Source organism: Odontesthes bonariensis, chromosome 4, assembly GCF_027942865.1.
Source record: "Odontesthes bonariensis isolate fOdoBon6 chromosome 4, fOdoBon6.hap1, whole genome shotgun sequence".
Classification (NCBI taxonomy): domain Eukaryota; kingdom Metazoa; phylum Chordata; class Actinopteri; order Atheriniformes; family Atherinopsidae; genus Odontesthes; species Odontesthes bonariensis.
In genome coordinates this window covers 40,925,083-40,947,470 of record NC_134509.1, presented here as the reverse complement: position 1 = coordinate 40,947,470, position 22,388 = coordinate 40,925,083, and the positions used below count along the sequence as shown (strand labels likewise).

General features: G+C 39.8%; 1 long non-coding RNA gene across 1 annotated transcript in view; it reads left to right on the top strand.

Annotated features, from left to right (window-relative positions):
- LOC142379101 (uncharacterized) overlaps window positions 1-22,388 on the top strand; it is a 312,744-nt gene that overhangs the window by 112,445 nt on the left and 177,911 nt on the right. The window contains exon 2 of the long non-coding RNA XR_012769649.1: window positions 4,641-4,682. This is a non-coding gene — a long non-coding RNA (uncharacterized LOC142379101). The remainder of the gene's footprint in view (window positions 1-4,640; window positions 4,683-22,388) is intronic.

Sequence of the window (22,388 nt, the reverse complement as noted above, 5' to 3'; positions counted from 1 at the left end):
AAAATAAAAGCATTGCAGCAGGGAGTGAAAGAAGCATTAAAATACATAAAATTACGTATTAAAATACGTATTTGCCTTTTTTTTTTGCAGATTTAGAAAACCTACATGTCTGAATACTAATTTTGTTGGAAAAGTGGTAAAACAGACTTTTGATGAAGGACCAAAATAAATTTCTGTACTCAGTGTTTTTTTTTTTCTTATTTGTTATGCTGTGCGTGTATAAGAGCTTTTTATGCCATTAATCCTCTAGCAGGGAGTGAAAGAAGCATTAAAATACATAAAAGAATATAAAGAGAAACAAATGAAATAATTTAAATTAATTTAAAAACAAGCAACAGTCTAGATAAGTTAAAAGATAGCATGCAGATTTCATGCATAGATACATGAGAACAGAAATGTTTTTATCATTTATCATTATTTTTTATAATTATAATGCTAATAAACTGTATAGATATATCTATATATATCTGTATGCATGTGGTGTGTGTGTATATTCATATGCTGTTGATATCAGTAAGCTGACATGAAACTAATAATTTAACACAATTATCATGCTTCTATTAATAACTTCATAACCTATATTCACAGCAAAGCTTCACACTATCACTTGGGACGATCACAAACAACTGAATTCCCTTTTCCTCCAACAAGTTCCCTTACCCATATTGTGCATGCCAGCCGCCCCATAAGTTAATTTGACTTTAGTTCCACCATCTGATAACAACAGGAGACTTGCTTTTTAACACAACTGGCAAATATGTGATATGCTACTTATTTCAGAATTTAAATCTATTCCTTCAATTTCAATGAATTGCTCCTTTGAAAATATTTGAATCTTCAATTTTCAAAGCAGCAATTCAATAAAATTCTTACCCTGCCTGCCAATTCCCAATAAGTCATCTCATGGCAAAAGCCAAATTTGATATAGTCCCGTTCACCATAATCCAATTCAATCAAATTCCTTGGAATCATGTTCATATTTTGCGTATTCATAAAAAGCTGCCAGGCCAAGACAACCAACAGATCACCTATCGTCACCTCCATCTATCCCTCTGACGTGCATGGGCCAGCGGACTCACTAGACATCTCTGATGGGAATTATATTCATCTACCAATATGACTGACACGGGGGCCCCCGGGTCAGAGAGATGCTGATTGGCTCGATTCGGTCAGTCCATTGAGGAGGGGGGCCCCCAGTACTTGTTCAGAGCCATTGATTGGCTTTTTTTCTTCTCAGCTGACTTTTTTTTCACCCGGTAAGGATGGAATGATGTGGCCCAGGGTGGTCCAGTGACTACAGAGTATTTTTTTCATTGAATCAGTACGAGCACAGTGTTATTAAATGTTAATCATAACCCGTTGAAAAGGTGTCAGAAACAAGGTTGTGATATGGTGCAACCTCTGGTGACTTGCATTGAAATCAAAGGAGCTCAGTACTCCTCCACCGCTTCCTTATGTGTCCATTCTGTAGACATCGGGCACTATCTTTTCTGCTGAATAGTAACATTAGATCTGCTGTGCTATATCATCTGATGTGGATGTCATTTCTTGGATGCAGGGTTGGGAAAGTGTCTGACTGGGGGCGATATCAACAGAGCAAGTCTCGCTGCATGATGATATTTTTTTCCTGCTCTGACATCTTCTTTAAAAATGAAGAAAATGAAATGATAATCTGTAGTCAGTGAGAAGTCTCCATCCTATCAGAGATGGAGCATATTGGCTGGACCCAAACACATTTTTTTAAATCAAAGGCCAGTAACAGCCTAAAGCATCAGCCTAACACTATAAGTCATCTCCTCCCTTTGAGAAACTTTCTCAGTGGGAAGACAGTTGCTTCCAGAGGCTTTTTTCCTCTTTGGTATTTCTTGGACCAAAGTTTTATTTGACAGTGGTTCCACTTGGATAAGATCTAGTAAGAGAAGATCAACTATGCCTGGACTTGGTGCCTTGTTTAAACTCAAACTCAGAAAGCCACAGGGATTAAACTCCTGTCGTTACAACCTGCTCTCAGGGACTCACAGACACACAGAATTTCTGCAAAAACATTTTTTTTCCCCTCAGAGGAACAAAAACTTCTGCAGTGCTTCCATAAAGCACTTGACAGGATGTGGCAGTTCTGTATCTGTATGTGCATACGTGTTCCAAAGGTTTCTTTTGGCTCACACCCCCGGTGCCTGCACCTGTGTAGCAGAGCGGAAATGAGAACAGGGCTCCTGCCTCCTCACCATTAGGGAGTTCTGGAAAGTTCCCTTGACTCCACCCTTGCATCTGCAAACTCTAACCCCCGTTCAGGATGTCAGGGAGCTGGCCAAGGCCCATCCACGGATCTGTCGCCTGGAAAACTCAAATTATGGTCTAAGGAAGAGGAAGGGTTTAATGAGAATCCATTCAAGCAGCTAAAAGCAAAAGCTGTGATATTACCACCTATATAGAATAATTACTGTCATTTCCCAATCATTTACATTTAATATCAATATTCGTGAAGCCTGAGAAAAATAAACTCTTTTCATAGTTGGCTAAATAATCAAATCTCAAAAGTTGGACACTTTTTTTAAAAAAAAAGTTAATTTTTAGTTTATAAAAAGAAAGAACCAATTTCATTATTACCCCACATTCAGAAAAAGAAAAAATAATGATTTCTCTGGCATCTGAAATGGATTTGTCAGTAGTCATACAATGTCATTCAGCGTGCTTTGTTATGCTGAAAAAGAACATAAACATATATGTACTGCAGTTTATATGTTGGAATACAACAGAAATTATTCTGAAGGTTGCTTTCCACTGATCCTTTCATCAGTATGAGTGTGTACACGAGGTATCATCTCAGCTTTGATGGCTGATGGATTGTCGGCCCTTTCCTCTCTCACTCGGCTGCAGATCTACTGTAGATGAAATATGACAGGCAACAAATGATCAGCTCTCACACACACATACACACAGCTTGTCAAAATTCAGTCTAGACTTTGACAATCGATGGTGAGACTTCTGTTTTCCTCTGGTTGTAATTTCAGTATTATTGTTGGTAAGTACATAAATACATGTGCTGTTTAATCTCTAAGTAGAACACATTTCCCTCGGCTCAGCACGGAATTCACAGATTTGCCACATAGACAGCTGATTATTTACTCTTGGATCCACAACACTTTTGAAGCACTTGAGTTTAATTGTAATCTCCTCCAAGATCTTAGAGAGTGTACAAGCACTGAAGTCGCCAAAGATAAGTGCCTGATAATTTGTGATGGTACTCTGTGTGTCTGGGGGACGTTTGCAGTGGATTCCAGTTGGATATTCCTATGGAAGCATGTATGAAATGCCTTTGCAGATTAAATCAAAAATAAGGCCCATTTTTTTCTACCAAAATTTAAATATATACACAATTATGAATAGCTATTTATAGTGTTCTGAATTGGATTGCACAATGTGAGTTGTTAACTATTTCCAGTTTATTTTGTATTTCATTTGTTTAAAGTTAGTAATAATATCAACTTAGTTTTCAATATAAATTCATGCTGTAAGCACCAGATAGATGGATATTCTTTTTTGTCAACGCTGTATGACTATATCATAAAGGCAAGTCACTTTTCCTTAAACAACCTGGAAAGATCATCTGTTATTATTTTGGGTTTGCCAGTTTGTTTAACCAATAGCATCCTTAGAGCCGAAATTTGAATGACCAAAAAAAAAAAAAGAATGATGACAAGGATACAAATCTCAGAACACAGATAGGCAACCACACAATACACTGTAGCCGCAGAGGTGGGAATATTCAAGTTTAATCTCGAGTAAAGGAGCGATCTGATGTATCAGACAGACGGAACAATATGACATCAAGATGAAATGTAAAATATTAAAGATAAGCAAAAGTGTAAATACCAGAAAGAATATGACTTTCTGTGACTCTGTTCTATTCAGAAATCAAACAGTGTAAGCTCATAGTGAACAGGAAACTAGTGATTTATTTTCCTGAAAATACACTCATTAAAGGGTAGAACACACTGTCCTGGCACGACCCAGTGGACAGAAATAATTACCTTCATTATAGTATGTAGATCTGAATTGGATTGGACAGTATGAGGTGATGACCAGTTAGTGGATTCTGATAACATTCTTCTATAGTTCTATGCCTTAAGTAGCACCTCTGTTTGTGTTGGTGCTGCTCTGCCAGCATATTTCATGGGTGTCCCGATCAGTAGATGGCGGTAGAGAGCTTTCATTGGGCTGGACTGACTCGAGCATTTCTGTACCAAACATATGCACACATGCAGGGTCAGTATATGCACTCATATGCATGTATACACACTACACAAAGATTATGTAGTAAAACGCTATGATGACAACTTGTGAGCTGGTTGTAAGTGTGCACATGCCTTCACTTCAGCATGTGTAACTCATGCTCATACACTTCCAATGAGTTCTGAGCCCTATATTTATAATAAGCTGTTTTACTACATCGTTAACCTTTTATATTTGAACCTAATTTTCTGTCAAAAAAGCCCAAAGTTATTATTTCACCAGTGTTATTTATATCCACAAGTAAATTAAATAAATGGAGAATATGTCAGTGTATCTTCCATAAAATAGTTTCCTTGAAACATAAGCGAGCTCAATAAACTCTTCCCTCTCCCTTCCGTTCTTTACAGTCTGCAACTTCTGAAGAAGTGAAGCTGTGAGAAACCTCCAAGGTAAGTCCAAATCTCTCATTTTCATTCCAATGCTTCTTTCCTTCTCTTGACATTGTCTTTACCCTTCATTTTCTTCCTGGTTTCTTCCTTCTCTTAGTTAGCATCACTTTGTTCCCTTCTTTCGTTTCAAATACAGTTATTCCGCCTTTCATTCCACCCTGCTTCAACCTCAGCTCTTTTTAAAAAAAAAAATAAGGTCAGTGTATGTTTTTTGGGGAAATTTAATTTAACTTTTTTCTTGTTTTTTTCCCCTCCATTGTTTGCCCCCTTTTCTTCTTGCCTCATGTTGCTATCCGATAATCCAGAGCTCCACTGAGGAGTAAGCTATCTAAAGTACCCATCTTGCTATTGAGGAGTGTGTGTGTGTGTGTTACATACTAACACATACTGGGAGATAGTGTATAGCAGCGTTTGTGTATTAATGTCTCGGCAGTGTAAAACAGTTTTTTGTTTTGTTTTTAGTTAAGAGATATAATATCCTGACCAGGACAAACCTTTTTCTGCCTCCACAGACAGTAAAACAGGAGAGACACACGTTTTAAATTCTAGCTGGGCGTGTGATGCTTCAGTTCTTTTTCTTATTTGGTATTTCTACGTAGCTTACAGTTTGAGTTGGTTAAAATGCTGATTAAAAAATCACGGTGTGAGATGTGGTTTTGTCAGCAGCCTTTGAGCCTTTGAAATGTGATGCTTTTCAGTCATGCTTATTTCAAGGCTTTAAATGTGTGCTATCACACACTGCATGGCTTTATTCGGATGTGTGAGGTTTACATTTGCATGTAAAGGTGAGTCAGTTTAAGTGAAATACTTTTGCTTTTACTTCACTTTGGCAGGAAAGACGGAAAAAAAACTTTCGAAAAGGAAATTCACACTGAATACACAACTGAATCTTAACTTTGTAAGAATAAGAACAACGCTCCAGAATGTTTATGTTATATCTTTAAAACATATGAGAAGATATTATGTCTCATTAACTGACACAGACAAAAAAATTGAATTCACTGATTTATTTTCTCGTACACAACTTTCTCTATTTAGTTTTGTGTAAATAAAGACAAAAATAATTTCACTGAAGAGTAGAATCTCATGGAATCTTCTGAAACCGTTAGGAAAGGAGAGTTTACCAGTGAAGGCAGTGAAGTGAGACCAGAGATCAAAGTTCATGTTGAGTCTCACTTTGTGCTTTTTTTATTTTCTTTATATGTGTGGTAAATTTGGATTTCAGTTGTGGGATATTTCCACTTAATTTATGTAAACTCATTTTAAATGTCAGGTCAAGAAATTTGTAGAACATATTGATTGTGGGGACATCTTTCAGAATTTAGAAAAGAAAATCTGAGGGCTACAGCATCAATGACTCTTCACAGTGTTTCACATAAAACACTTACATAACATAAAAGCAGAGAGACAAGAAGAGGATGTGTTTTACAACATTTCAATGTCTCAACCCTGTGGGTTCTGTTCCTTTTTGTCTTTTTTTTAAACATCACATTAACATAGATAACCGTATACCTGAGCACTATCAGTTGCCTTGAACCTTGGAAAACATTTAGAAATTTCAGTACAGTTAAAAGTTCTAGTTTATTTATAAAATGGGTTGAAAAGCTTTTGGTCAAAGTTAAACAGCACACTCAACTCAAATATTCCAACAACTTTACAAGCGAATTGAATGTATCAGCCCATTATGTTCCAAGAAAAAATCTGCATCCGGATTGTTACCTGCTCTACATTTTTGACCAGTCTGCTTGTTTGTGACCCTTTGCTAATTTTAGCTGATCTTGGTAAATCTTTGGTCATCATTAAACCGAGCTTTGTGTGCAGACGACCTGCAGAACAGGCTACTGTCATCTACGCTTCTTCTGGAGAGTCACCTGATGCAAATGTCCCTTAGTAAAACTGGGCCTTAAGCAATATTTAGGTTTAGGAAAATGTCACGATGAATAGAACTTTTCACAACACCTTCTTCAGGATGCATGCAAAAATACAAACAAAAAACAAACAAATAAACAAAAAAACATCCAACAGAAATAGATTTCTCTGAAAGTTATGCTCGCTGTTGAATAAATATATAGCATATTTTAGATAGATGGATAGATACTCAACATTATCCCGCAGGAATTTCAGTAGTTTACACGACATATACACACATACACACTGCAAAATGCAAAGAGACACTTAGAAATTCCAGGTAGTTTGCACAGTTCAAGTGGAGTGGAAGGATGCTATCGTAATAAGGAAAGTGCACCATGCGGAATATTAGTGAAAATTCTGTATCTGATACAGAATGTAAACAGGCTTCACGATATAATAATATAATCAAATCAAATTTATTTATATAGCACATTTCATGTACAAACAATTCAAAGTGCTTTACATAAAATAAAAGCATTGCAGCAGGGAGTGGAAGAAGCATTAAAAATACATAAATACATATAGAAAGTAAACCGCAGCAAGAGTAAGATTTGCAACAGTCTTTGCATGGGGCTGATGTAGACAGTAAAGAAGACAATCAATCTTATGGATTGATTTTATCTGGAATATGAGATGTACAGCTGTCCAATACCTATATGCATAAACATGATGTAGAACGGTGACAGCCTGTAACGGCAGCTCTGCTCATATCGTCGCTTTCTCTGTATTTTCTTGAGATTTTCCACCGACCTCTCATTTGTTAAAACCTCTGGATGAAAGAGTCCGTGTCTGGATCATGAAATGCCCGTTCACCTTCGGGTAGAAAGCCTGCTCTGGATGAAGGCAGGTGTGTGTTTGGCTGTATCTGGGACTGAATCTGTGTCACAGTGCTCTGATCTGAGGAGTGCAGGCCTGTCGGGGACAGCTCCTGACGGGAAAGTAAGAGGCCCTTTTCTACCTGTTGTGATGACTAACCACGTCAACAGTAGTGTTGCTTACATGCATGGAGTCGCTGAGCTCTCCACATCCCAGGTAATGCTTGCATTTAGACCCCAAGTCCCAAACTTGCTGAAAAGGACACGTTATGCACTTCATCAGTCAAAGAAAGCTGAAGTTTGGCCACTTGCTTCATATATCAAAGTTCTACATGAGAAATGCTTTCTCTCTCGCTCTCAAAGGTATGTGAACATTATAACGTACTGTGCACTGTTGAGTAAACTTCCAAGTATCTGTTACAGGACCAAAAACTGGTTTGTGGAGTTGACTGGCTCGGCATGTAGCGTGGAGCACGAGTCCTCTCATGGTGTCTCCAGCCTTCGGCTCTTTCCATAGAAACGACACGAGGCCCTATTTGTTGGACTTGTGTCTGATGCTTTTATATTAGCAGAAGTATATGCGGGCTTTTTCAAGGGGCAAACAGAGATGGATGTTTCTTTTATCTCAAAGACAGTTTCAGGCATTGTACTTTTAATCTAAAGTGGTTCATTTTTTGCAACCTGTCAGAAAAGCTTCAACTATTGGATTTATGTATTATGTATGTATTATTACTGTGTATAGTTCTTGTGTTATTTTTTACAAAATCCGATTAATTAAGAAGCCAAATACACCAAGACTGAATTTGAAATTAATCTCAAAATCTTGCATGTGTCAACAAAGTGTGATAAGTGAAAAGGGGGTGTTAACTCTGTATTGATGTCCGCTGTGGATGGGTTTTGTGTGCCTTTTTGTGTGTGTGTATGTGACCACCCCAGGGTGAAAGGATTAATTGTGAGCCAATGCAGTAAAGGTTAGCGCTTGGTCTCTCACTGAGACCTCTATCACTCACAGAAATCTCCAAAAAGACGAAGGGAGAGGGGAGGAGAGTGAGATGACATTATTATGGGCCCACGGCCACGCCACCCGAGGGATGAGTTTTCACAAAGCTCATCAAGTCGCCAAAGAAAACTGATAAAATCCCGACGCAAATCCTGTAGACAGAAAGTAATTGCACTAAACTGTAGATGAAAGTATAAGAGCAAATGTTCTTAAACTTCAGCCAGGATTTAAACTCCCTCACCGTCTCCCTTCTTCATTTCAAAATGGACTCTTTCAGGTTTTGTTTTATTTAGTTCACTTTGCGTGGGGGACATTTTGGGATATTTTTGCTTCTCCTCTGAGATATCACAAAATGGCGGATTGGAGGATTGGAAACGGAAGATGCACTCAGGAGGTACCAGCATGGTGGGCTATGTGTCTGTGAGTGTGCATGTGTGTGCATTTAATGCAACTTTAGAATGTAAAAATGGATGTAAAAGCATCTCTTTTTAATTAGAAATACAATGGGGACACAGAACATATCTGTGCTTTAAAACCTTTTGCACTGAAATACCCAAAGTTTAATAAACAAAAGTAAATATTATTCCATTCCAACTAAAAACACATGCTTTTACATCCATTTTTCTATATGTATATATCTGGAAAATTCCCCTTTTTCAGATTTGATTAATTTATTATTAATTAGTTATTAGTTATCTCCCATCTCATGCATGCAGACATAGAACCAGATGGGTTTTTTATTGACTAAATGTGAATTGGCTGAAATATGTATGAACTTATAAAAACAAGACAAATATTGCAGTAAATCGTGCTGTATTACAATTGACCAAGCTGTAACAGTTAAGCTGTAGAAGTACTTCTTGTTCAGTGCGCACGGTACTCTGCTCCAGCTTAAGTGCTTTTGATGTCTTATCTGCTTTAACACACTTGAAACCATACAATCATACAACTAACAGAGCCATAGATGTGGGACTTCTGTTGGCTCATGTATCAAGATTCCCACTTCCCACTGTTTTTGCTGTTTTATTAGACATCAGAATTCCTTTATTTTGACTGCTCTTCAGTATTTTTCTTGAAAAGGGAAACAAATTATTGATGGATAAGTAGCGCGAACTGGTTTCCATTTGTTTGGAAGGTATCTGTGTGCTCAGCATATTTGTGATTATTATTCATTTTACTTGGCTAGAAGCGCACTGATTTACTTTTATTGACTGCTGGACTGCCTGAACAACATAAAAAGACGAAAATAAACTTGGAGAGATGACAGATTTGGGTGTGCAACATTCACAGCTGAATCTCAGAACATAGACCCTAACCCAGAAAGGAAAAGGTGAACACGGACCCTTTCTCTAGGCTCCTTTTGTCTCCTTTGGGTGGGAAAATGAATCCAAGCCAAATCCTTTTCTCTTCATCCTGTGTTTGCTGTGATGTTTTTTAGTGCTGGGACGGGTCTATATGTTGACAACTGGACACTTTGTCTTGTGATTTGCAGTGAATTTCAGCAACACTGGTCAGTGCATGAGCCCACTTGCATTTCAGTTACTCGCCTGTTTCTATCGTCACTGACACTTTGGCTGATACTAGTCCATGTGGCTAAAGCCTCTTTCCCACTGGTCAAAAAAGCCACTTACACCAGCTCACACCAGCTAATCTTCACTAAGGGTGCTGCACTCAGGGTTCCTTTTAGAAACGTGTTTACTGACCCCGCTATCTCACTCTCTCGAACAACAGCAACAACTTGCAGACAAAAAGAGACGCTATTGATCTCACTCGCCTGCATGGCCGCTGGCAGCTCACTCTCAGTCTTGCTGTGTTGGATGATTGTTTGTAGTCCAGTTAAATACAATGAGCTTGCATAATAGTAAAGTCATGCTCATCTAAAACTGATGCAGTGACTATGATCCCTTCATGTTGTTGCTTAAACATGCTACTGCTGCAATGTATTTGCCTTTTTTTTTTTTTTGCAGATTTAGAAAACCTACATGTCTGAATACTACTTTTGTTGGAAAAGTGGTAAAACACAGTTTACCTGGTCTGGTTGCTCAACTTATACCAGACTTTTGACGAAGGACCAAAATAAATTTCTGTACTCAGTGTTTTTTTTTTCTTATTTGTTATGCTGTGCGTGTATAAGAGCATTTTATGCCATTAATCCTCTGAGGTTACAAGGATCTTTACCTTATAAAAACCCTGGACTTGTGAAGTAGATTAAAACAGGTGAAAACATACATAACAAAAGAAGGAATATTTCTTTTCACTCTTACTCTTACTACAGTCACAGTGAAATAATAATCAGAATAACCAGCATGCCAGTTCAAACCTGTGGAAGTTTGTGAAAGCTTCACATCTCACTGTTCCTTTGCCATGTTTCTTTAGAGAGGTGGACATGAAGATGTGCAGACAGCTCAACAAACCTAGTTGGAATTTCCACAAAAATGTTTCCTTTGACTTCCACTGATATTTATTTTTTCACAAATATCTGCCTCCTTAGCAATAATATGTCAGAGAATTAAGAGTAAAGGTGGATTTTCTCAAAGAAATGTACTCCAAATTCATGCAGTAAGTGAATGAATAAAAGAAAAACATTTAATATTTTCAACTATGAAAATAACAAATGCTGCCTAAGATAAAATAAGATCAAATCTTTATTAGCCCCACAGCAGGGACATTCACATTGTTACAGCGGCAAAATACAGCAAAGCAGGCCAATAGCATCACTCTATGTTATGTATAAGGATCTTTCTTTTACGGGATTTCAAGTTGATAGAATAGTGAAGCCTTAAAATGAAAAGCCAATAAGTCAATGTCCTTAAAAAGTTGACAGAAACATACACTTAATGCAACTTAATTCTTTCAAACACTGGAATGAGAAGATTTGAACCATAAGAAACCATCTTAGGACAACATAGCTCAAGATAATTTACCTTGTGATACAAAGTTATGCATGAAATAAAGACCCTCTGAGCATCTACAGTGTGATTACTCATGTGTTTTCTCTTTGCATTAGATAGAACATGTATGTATGTTGAATAAAAACAGGCGGCCAAAGCCAAACCTTCCCTAATGAGAGTATACACCGCTGTGTCGCCGGCTGGCTTTGTAACCTTCTGAACAGAATTCACACAGTTTGTGTCTTTATGTATGTGTGATGAAGCTGCTCAAATTTAGCTCAACTTTATGTATGTGTCTGTTTGTGTGAGTCCGCCTGTATCCTTGACCACTGTGTAAGGAAGCCAGCGGGGGAGCGACTCAAAGTCAAAGGCCACCTGGCTCTACAGATTCAATTCCCTCTTCATTAGCAGTCCCATTACTTTAGATTAGCAGAAAGTGGACATTTACAGGCAACGCTGATGCCTGTAATTAAAATTAATCTAAAAAGAAAGACACAAAGAGACATAATTACTGCAAGTGTTAAAGGTTTTTTTCTGTGGCAACTTCTCTTATCGTTTTATTGCTCCATTCGTACAGAACAAAATAAAAATGCAAAAGAGGGAGTGGACTTAGTATGGAGAGGAATTAAGTGCGAGCTGTTGTTAATGACTTTACCTGATTATTAGGAATGGGAAGTCGCCCGTAAAGGCTGAGCAGTTTACAATGAATTTTTTTAATTAGAGTGGATTTGTTCTGATTGAAATTAAATATAAATAGCTTCTTAAATAGCTTATTACAGCCTCTGTGACTCTCCAAGTCCCCCCTTTTGGCTGAAAGTTTTTTATTATTATTATTTAAGGATATCAGTATAAGGAACAAGGATTTATTTTAAAAATTTCGCAAATCACCGTTCATATGGTGGTTTCATAGGCAATATGCTGTTTAGGTAGTTCTGGTTTGTCTTCTGCAAGAACATAAAACAAGATGGTGGATGATTGCCTTTGTGTCAATGAGGAAGCATCTAGAGTAAGTCAACATTTCTACCAATTTTCAGGGGGTGACTGGACAGTTCATAAAATATACATATACTTTTGCTGAAAGAAAAGCCAAAAGAGATCAAAAGTCTTGCTTCATTACAGGATGGCTGTCTTTATGAGCTAAAGCTAAATGCAGAGGAAGGGTCCTGGAAGGGGCCTTTTCACATCACTGGCCCCCCATATCCCACCAGCAGCATTTCAGCAGGGATGGTTGACATTCAGCGTTTTTTTGGATCAAGGGAGATTTTCAAGAGCAGACATTTGCCAGTATGACTCACGAGTATTCCAAGAAAACCAAGCATTTAGAAATATCTCACATATTAGGAAGATTGCACCAAAATCTAACCTTGAACATGACTCGTAAAAGTGATGTTTTTGCCCTGCTTTTGTGTTTTTGTCCACATGACATTCAGTGACGACAGCTATTGAATGAGTTCAGGTAGCCAAAATGTTGTTTTGTTTTTGATCATTTTCTCACAACACGAAAGAATTTTAACCAGGTTCTGAGTTTTATCAGGGATGTTAAAGATGATCCATTTGTTAGTGGACTCCTTAGCGTTTCCATGAAATTAGCTCACCTAAATCAATTCTAATTGTGCAGTGCAAAAACACTATTCATTTATTTGCTTATTTTGGAAACTTAAATTGTCCACCCTTAGTCCAAGCTGGTTTGATCTTGAACCATCATTTATGCGTTGAATAGAAGAAAACTTCACTACGTTCCTAGACTGATTAATGCTCAGGCGTCCCGTGCCTCTGCCTGAACAAGTTAAGCTCACAGTATAGGGTCCAAATATATTTTTATTTAATACATAGAAATCCACATGTGATGTATAAAATGCAGCTCTTCATATAAGGGCTGTCTATAGTGCACTGCATCTTGAGAAAAAAACATGCAAAGAGGCAAAATCACCAACCCAGTAGGACTATGGTCTGTAGCCCCAAAACCAGTGTTTCTAGTGTTATGTGAAGATGCTAAGTAACATTATTTAGCACAACTAAGAGCATTATCAGTTAGCCCTAGCTGCCCGTAGTGAAAGTATATAAAACTACCAGATGTTAAAGTCACTGCAGGGATTGGTGTTGGTGGTGATCCTCAGCTCTTCATTAGAACAGCTTTGTACAAAAGCAAACCAGAGACTGCAACTCTTGGAACTCCAGGTCCATAAATATGTGTAAAGTCCCTTAACTACCCTGGTGAGCGGTTCAACTCAGCCCTTAAATCCACAGAGTAAAACTTCAGTTCTCTGAGCATGTATCCCCCTCAGTTGTGAGCCACCTCTTCTTCATCTCATTATAAGCAATCCCAGTAAGGGGCCCAAGTTGGTCTAAATAATTCTGGCATCCAGGGAATATGCATTTGCATGATAAAGACAGCATTGTTAGCTAGCAACAGATCGGATGGACTGTGTTTAACACAAGCTCCACTGTGTCGCTGGGCCATGACGATGTGGTGTCATGATGACTCATACGAAAAACCTCAACCCAAAAGCAGCAAACTGGGGTTTCATGGTCCAACTCCACAGTTCAGTAATACAGTTCGGAATCTTTTTTGGATGTCAGCATTGTTTTTCAGCACATAGAATATAATATCTGACTTTCCTTTACACAAGCTTCATGTTGTAGCGCCACTGCAAGAGATCCCGATAAAAATCTGTTTAGTGCCAGTGCTTTTTAAGATAAGGTACTCAACTCTGACTCTGCGCCCCATCTCATCCAACCCCCCACCCTGCCACAAAATGTTCCCCTCTGTGAGGTGCGCCACATTATCTACACTCTCTGCACCATTTCATGCATGTGTGTGTGAACAGACAAGCCCAGCCGAGCCTCGCAGTTCAAATCCGTCGCTCCTGCCATTTTATTTGCTCAAATTCAAAAACAAACACATACTGACTGCCTGCTCTGCGTAGATAAGCAGCTGAGTTGTGTAGTGAGTGAAGTATACCTACAACTATAAAGAATGTGAGAGAGAGCACGAGAGAGCAATTTATATTTACATTTGTATTTAAGCAGAGTGAAGAAAGAGAGAAAGGTGTTTAGGATGTTATCTCTGAGAGAATATTTACTTCTCAGGAGGAAAAAGTCGTCTCGTGCCTCTCTGTGGGACACTGCACACATTCCACAAGCTTTTCTGCGACTGGCCACTCGAGTTTATACAGTTTATTCTCTGTTTATTTCACACTCCATCCATGCATCCATTTTCTTTACCCACTGAATCCGTTGGTCGGGTCGCGGGGGGCTGGAGCCTATCCCAGGCGGGGTACACCCTGGACAGTCCATCACAGGGCCATTTCACCCTCCTTTCTCATCAATCAAATTCCGTTTTGATCACGGTAAATTTAGTGTACATTAGTAAAAAGATTGAAGGAAAAGCAGTCCTCAAATATGAAGGCACAGTCTTTATAGATGCAGCCGTTGAAGGTTGAAGCAGGAGTATTTTAAGCAGACAGAAAGTAGACAGAAATCTTTAACACTGGTCTGTCCCAGCACAATAATACTCCCCTCCAAAAATGGTTCTGTAACTCTTCATGGAACATGAAACAGACTCGAAGGTACTGACTCAGAAAAAGAGCGCTTTACAGCTGCTCTGGCCCCAGCTCAAAGGACCAGACCCCCCATTAACTGAAAATGCCATTTCAGATGTTTGCTGAAAATTGGTGAGAGTTAGTTGTTGTGGACGTGTCTTACTGGGCACAAGAGCATGAAGTCAGTTAAACTGTTTTCTAATAGATTTTTACTGGGGAGCAGTGTTGGTCAAGTTACTTTTTAAGAGTAATTAGATACAGTTACTAGTTACTGCTCCTAAAAAGTAATTGAGTTAGTAACTCAGTTACCACATTGTAAAAGTAATTAGTTACTCAGCAAAGTAACTGTGGCGTTATTTTTTATGTTCTATAACGCTGTTACGTTCTATAACATCTTTAACATCAAATATGTTTATATCAACTGATTGAAGAATAAAAACACTATATACAGTCATTTAGAACATTCGGTATTTATTTGAACTCAATAGATTGCAGCCTGCCATATGATGCATAGAAATAAAAACATAAATATTGAATATAAAATGGTGATGGTGGTCACCTGTTTCTGACCCGAAAAATGGAGTGTTGTTTGTTTTCGAGTGGCTCCGTCTCCTTCGCTGGGGCTCACGCCAGCTGCATTTGGGCTTGGGGTTGGGTTAGCTAGCTGCATTTGGGCTTGGGGTTGGGTTAGCTAGCTACATTTGGGCTTGGGGTTGCTTAATTAGATTTGAGTTACTTGAGGCAGACGTGGATAAAGTTTTTTTCCCTGGGCATAGCGTGCATATTACATACACATTCTTGCCTTTTATCTCCGCGAGTGAGAAGTAGTGCCGGTACTTCCAGTTAGAGAACGCTACCTTTGAACTTCCCTGGCTCGTCACCATTGTCGCTGTCTCGTCAGCGCGTGCAGTGAGACAGCGTGAGCAGGGCATCCGCCCACACAGCCAATCATCATCACATTTGCAACGGTGTCATCATCCCCACCCCTGCTCTCTCCAGGCAGCATGCAGCTGATGTGTAGCCGAAAGCCTACAACCAAATTGTAGTAACGCGCCACTTTATATTCTCAGTAACGATAGCGGCGTTGTAACGATGGGAAAAGTAATTAATTAGATTACTCCGTTACTGGAAAAATAACGCCGTTAGTAACGCCGTTACTCCCAACACTGCTGGGGAGCACATTATTCAAGAGGTGTGCATAACACAGGAATAAACAGGCCATTTCCCAGGTCTGGAACAGTATCTGGTAAAGCAGTTATAAAAGCAGTTTTGAAGATATTAAAGCTGAGGTGGACTATCTTTCCCAAAGTACAACCCCCTGAAAGCACACAGCTGTGGAACTCCCACCCCTCCCCTCAGAGCTCCCCCCAAAGCCACACCTCAATGACCAGAAACATACTTGCTTTGAATCACACGTTTACCTGAGTTCATTTGCTCCGTTGAGGCGTATTTGTCCACATGCCTGTGCACTGTTAGCAGAGGAGGCCAAACCAGACTCAGGTCTGACTCAGGTCAGAAAAAGCACGCTGTCCCACCTCTGTATCTCCAAAGGTTTTCTCCATGGATGGACATTTTCCAAAAGGTACTGATCTCTCGTCAGCTATTTTCAAAAGTATATTTATAATTTTGAAGTTGCTGTAAAGTATGAACCAGGAACTGAGACCAAACACAGGTTGAGACGTACTGAGAGCTTTTACTTCAAGTTAGTCACGTGATATATAGACAGGGTACGGGTGCCCGTAGGTGACATACATCACATCCCCCTTCTTTAAGTTTAAAAAAAAACACCTGCAAACATTGCATTAAACAGTAGTCCCATTGCATTGCATGTTTTTTTTTTTTCTTCACAACAATATTTTTTCTTTTCTTTTCTTTTTTTTTTTTTTTTTTTTTTTAAAAGTCCCATTAAAAGTCTCTTTTCTTCTTTCTTCTTTTAGTAATCCAACAGGAGCCTTGGGTTTGGTGCTGTGTATGTGTTTATGTGCGTTCTGAGATATTGTTTATGTGTGCATGTGTGCAAATGAGGTCAGTTAAGGTTTGTATCTTTCTGGTACCTTCACTTGTCTGCCAGACCGTGTGAAGTATTCACCTTCCAGCTGCGGTTTGGGAAAGTCAGCTGGTTCGTCACCTTCAGTCTTCACTTGTGTGTTGGAGTGACTGACCGCTGGCTTGTTGTCAATGTCTGCATCGGCCATCGGCGTTGCAAACTCGGTCTCTCTGGTCTTTTGAAGATATTTTCTGTTTCTCCTATAAGTCCTGCCATCTGAAGTCTGGACAACGAATGATCGTGGTTGCTCATGTTTGTCCAGGACAACAGCAGGTTGCCATCCTGACTTTTGTTGTAATCGTACTTTTTCTCCTTTGTGTAGATCAGGAAGACACCATGTCTGTCTATCGTAGTAACTTTTCTGTTTCAGTTGTTTTTCTTTCAGCTTGTCACTAACCAAGATGTTACCTTCAGGAGTCAACAGAGTTGTAGTTGTAGGCAGTCTGGACTTCAAGCGACGACCCATTAGGAGTTGTGCTGGAGAGTACCCTATGCCCTCTAGTGGCGTGTTGCGATATTCCAGCAGCGCGATGTAGGGATCTCCATTCCCATCTTGTGCTTTTCTGAGAAGGTTTTTGATGGTTTGCACCGTTCTCTCGGCCTGCCCATTGGACTGTGCATGTCCAGGACTTGAAGTAAGGTGTCTGAATTCCCAGTCTCTTGCGAAACGGCTGAACTCTGCACAGGCATATTGAGGTCCATTATCAGACACTACAGTATCCGGTATGCCGTATCTGGCAAACATGGATTTCATTGCTGTGATGACACCTCGGGCAGTTGTGTCTGTCAGTTTCTTAATTTCAGGAAATTTTGAATAATAGTCCACACAGAGCAAGTATTCTTTACCATTGAAGTGAAATAGATCGGTTCCTATTTTTGACCATGGTCTATCTGGTAGTTCATGCGGAATGAGAGGCTCTCTGGGGTTGCTATTTCTGTTGGCATTACACACAGAACACTGTAGCACTAGGTTTTCAATTTGTTGTGACATACCTGGCCAGTACAGCACGTCCCTTGCTCTCTCCTTGCACTTTACCACTCCAAGATGTGATTCATGGATCTTGCTCAGCATCTCTTGACGCATCTGGTTCGGCACAATGAGCTTTGCAGCTTTAAACGGCAGTCCTGATGAGCAGCTAAGCTCTTCTCTGAATGTCCAGTAAGCTTGCATGTCCTTGTGCACTGCATTTTTCTCTGCGGGCCAGCCATCCATTACCATTTTGTGCAGCAGTTGCATTTCTGGGTCAGCAGCAGTTGCCTCTCGGAACTTGTTCAGCTTCTCCTCTGACACTGGTAGCTGTTGAGTGACCCAGTCGACTTCAAGTTCCTCTCCAAGCAAGTCCTCTGTCTGCTCATCCAGGTATGCACGGCTCAGTGCGTCGGCGATGTGCATTTCTTTGCCTGGTTTGTGCACTATGTGAAGGCTGTATCTCTGCAGTCTAAGCAGCATCCTCTGCAGTCTAGGTGGAGCTTTGTACAGAGATTTTTTGAAAATAGCCTCCAGGGGCTTGTGATCACTCTCAACCAGAATATCTCTGCCGTACACATACTGATGGAACTTTTCGCATCCATAGACAATAGCTAGCAGTTCTTTTTCTATCTGCGCATATCGGCGCTGTGCATCGGACAGTGCACGCGATCCATAGGCAACAGGTTTTCCTTCCTGCAGGATAACTGCTCCCATGCCTTCAGAACTGGCGTCAACAGAGAGTGTCACTGGTTTTTGTACATCATAATATTTCAATGTTGGTGCATTTATCAGTAATATTTTAAGTTCATCAAAACTTCTTACCTGGCTATCTTCCCAATGCCAGTCCACATCACTTTCCAGCAGTTTTCGGAGTGGCGCACTAACCTCAGCCATGTTGGGAATGAACTTGGACAGGTATTGGACCATCCCCATGAATCTCATCAGAGCCTGCTTGTCCTCTGGGGCTGGTATTTGCGCCACAGCTCGCACCTTTTCAGGATCGGGCTTGATACCATCTGCTGATAGGATGTGGCCTATCTACCGTATTTCTGATGTCCTGATCTTGCACTTACTTTTGTTGAGCTTGAGATTCCACACTCTCGCTCTGTTCAGCAGCTGCACAAGCCGTCTGTCGTGCTCTTCATCATTCTCTCCCCAGACAAGAAGATCATCGATCACATTGACCACTCCATCCAAGCCTTCAATCATCTGTGCGACAGTACGCTGAAACACTTCTGAAGCTGATGAAATGCCGAAAGGAAGGCGCCGAAATCTGTACCTGCCAATAGGCGTGTTGAACGTGCATAATTTGGAACTCTCTTCATCCAATTGTATCTGCCAAAACCCCTAGTTTGCATCAAGCACAGAAAAAACTTTTGCTTTTGGCATGCTGGATACCACCTCTTCCACTGTGAGTAGTGGGTAGTGCTCGCGCTTAATGGCTCGGTTAAGGTCTTTTGGGTCTATGCAGATTCTTATTTTGTTTGGCTTCACCACTGTTACCATACTGTTCACCCAGTCGGTTGGTTCATGCTGCCTGGTGATCACACCTAGCTGCTCCATTCGTTGTAGTTCCTCCACAATTTTGCTCTTCAAGGCAACTGGAACTCTCCTTGGTGGATGCACGACTGGTGGTATGTCTTTGTTTATCTGGATGTGGTGAAGTCCTGGCAGACAGCCAAGACCTGCAAACAGATCATCAAATTTGTTCAACAGCTCATCATCTGATTTAATTTCATGCACTCTTTTGATCATGTCCAAATTTTCACATGTCACACGTCCAAGTATTGCTGGTGCATCACAATCAATAATCTGGAAATCAATCTGATGTTTCCTTTCCTTGTATTTGCAGGTAAGTGTGGCTTTACCTATTGGCGACATCTGGTGGCCAGAATACGTCAACAACTTGCACCCTGATTTTTTCAGCAATGTCATGTTGCATCTGAGTGATCTGAACGTTCTCTCAGCTAGAACATTACACTCGGCTCCTGTATCAAGTTTAAAACTAACAATTTGGCCATTTATATTCAGCCTTTCAGTCCATCTGGCTTTGTCACATTTTGTCTCAGTTGCAATTGTTTCTATTTTTTGCCGGATTATCTTCTTGCTTTAACTCAACAGAACCAACAAAGAAATCTTCCTCCACCTCGATAACGTGCAGCTTCCTTGCAGTAGATCCGTAGCCCCGCTGCTTTGCTTGCCTGCACATTTTGGCGAAATGATTCTTTTTACTGCACGCCCTACATGTTTGACCATACGCTGGGCATTGCCTTTGACTGTGTTCATAACCGCATTTGGAGCAGTGTCTCTGTTCGTTTTCAGTCACATTCGTTCTGGTTCTGTGATCATTTCCGACCTTCTGCTTATATCTGTCTGCTTTCTTCGTATGACTAACACACCTTATTTTGCTCACCTCAACTTCTTCGTTGAGCGCCTTTACTTGGGTTACAGTCATTTCATTAGCACGACAGATATCAATTGCCCGGTCCAAGGTTAAACCCGTTTCTCTAAGCAGTCTTGCACGTACATGATCTTCTCGCACGCCACAAACAATTCGGTCTCGTATCAGCGAGTCATGGAGGTCAAGGAATTCACAGTCTTTTGCTTTGTTCTGTAAGTCAGTTACATAAGCATCAATACTTTCACTGGGGCCTTGCGTTCTCGTAAAAAACAAGTGACGGATGTACGTTACGTTTTTCCTTGGTTCACAGTAGTCCTTGAATTTTTTCTTCAGCGCAACCAGTTTGTTCACTTCAGCCTCCAAGAACGTGAAAGTGTTGTAGATTTTAACTGCTTCCTCTCCAGCGACATGCAGGAACGTGGCACACTGGACCTTGTCGGGTTTCTCTCCGAATCCACTGGCGGTCAGAAATAAGTCGAATTTCTGTTCCCATAGCTTCCAGTTTTCAGCTATGTTGCCTTCAAAACTAAGCGCAGATGGCGGCTGCAACAGTGCCATTTTTTCTAACTTTGGTTCACTCCTGACACCATGTAAAGTATGAACCAGGAACTGAGACCAAACACAGGTTGAGACGTACTGAGAGCTTTTACTTCAAGTTAGTCACGTGATATATAGACAGGGTACGGGTGCCCGTAGGCGACATACATCACAGTTGCAAAGACACATTGTGAAGGAATAGGTCATTGCATATTTCTCTATAAGCCTGCCCTTTTTATCCCTGCCAACCCTGTGACCCTGTGGTCATATTTGATCCCACACCGCCACTACCGGTCACCTACATGTTGCAGTTTGCAAATGCAAAGCGTTCATTTTTGAGGACATGTGAGGCACTCATTCAGATCTATCCTGTTCTACAACAATTGTGCATCAGGGCAAAAAGAGAGCCTGATGAAGTGCTGCACCCCTCATGCCTTTAAGTTACCATAAGCTTCTGGAGCAATGTTAGGACCTTGGGTTGCTTCAGGTAGTCAGATCAAGGTTCACCAACACTAAAAAAAGGTGCTTTAACTATGTGAATAACGAATTATCAGGTTATTTCATTAAAAAAAAAATACATTTTTTTTCTTTCCCTCAGGCATATTCCAAGATGACAATACAAGGAGTCATTGGGCTCAATTTGAGACGATCAGTTTAAAGAGCATGAAACATTTTCACACATGGATTGCCAACTATAAAGTCCAGATGTTAATCCCACACAGAACCATTGGACATAATAAAACACACAGCTGTCCAACTCTCTCATCATCTATTTAAGATCTTTGGAAAAAAATGAATGGAACTGTGGATGGAAACTAATGCTGTGAATTTGTATTAGCTTATTGAAAAGATAATGAAAGCTAACAAAATATTAAAGCGTGACTTTTATTTCTAAATTCTAAATGTATGTAGTCATTCATTCTTTTATTTTTGGCAAGGCGACATTTCTGTTCCTAATCTTTATAAAATAAACAATACACTGTGGTAAATGGTACAGTCCAAAACAACAAATCTGTGGGCTCACCAAACAATGACCAACCCGAGAGAGGCAGTAAAACAGAACCACAAGTAAGGGAGTCAGTGTAGGCTGTTTGACATCATCTCACTGCAGCTTTTGGAGAGGGATTCAGGAACTTCTGATTAAACTGGAGATATAGTATACAATCCCAAGCCACAGTGAAATCTAATCACTCATAAATCTTGTATATAATAAGTGTACTCTTGGTTCCAGTAAACAGGGCATTCATCTCAAAAATATTTTTCATGACATTTCTGTTTGAGAGAAATTGGTTTCTTAGAAAAACAAGCCCAGACATCTGTAAAATGTCCCTTTGGAAAACACCGGGTGGGTTACAAATAGGCTTTATAAACAAACAGAGTCTTCACTTTCAATTTTTAAAACCTCAAACTCATATTGATACGTTTTTTCATGTTTGTGAAGGTTGGTTGGAAATGAGCTTCTGTTGTTTGGCAATGAGAAGGAGTTTTTCTCTCTTGTTCTTTTTTGTAACCCTGTTTAAACAATTTAGAGACTGCATCTAACAAAGACAAGTATTTTCAATTTATTTTCTCATTCTTCAAGCAACACATCA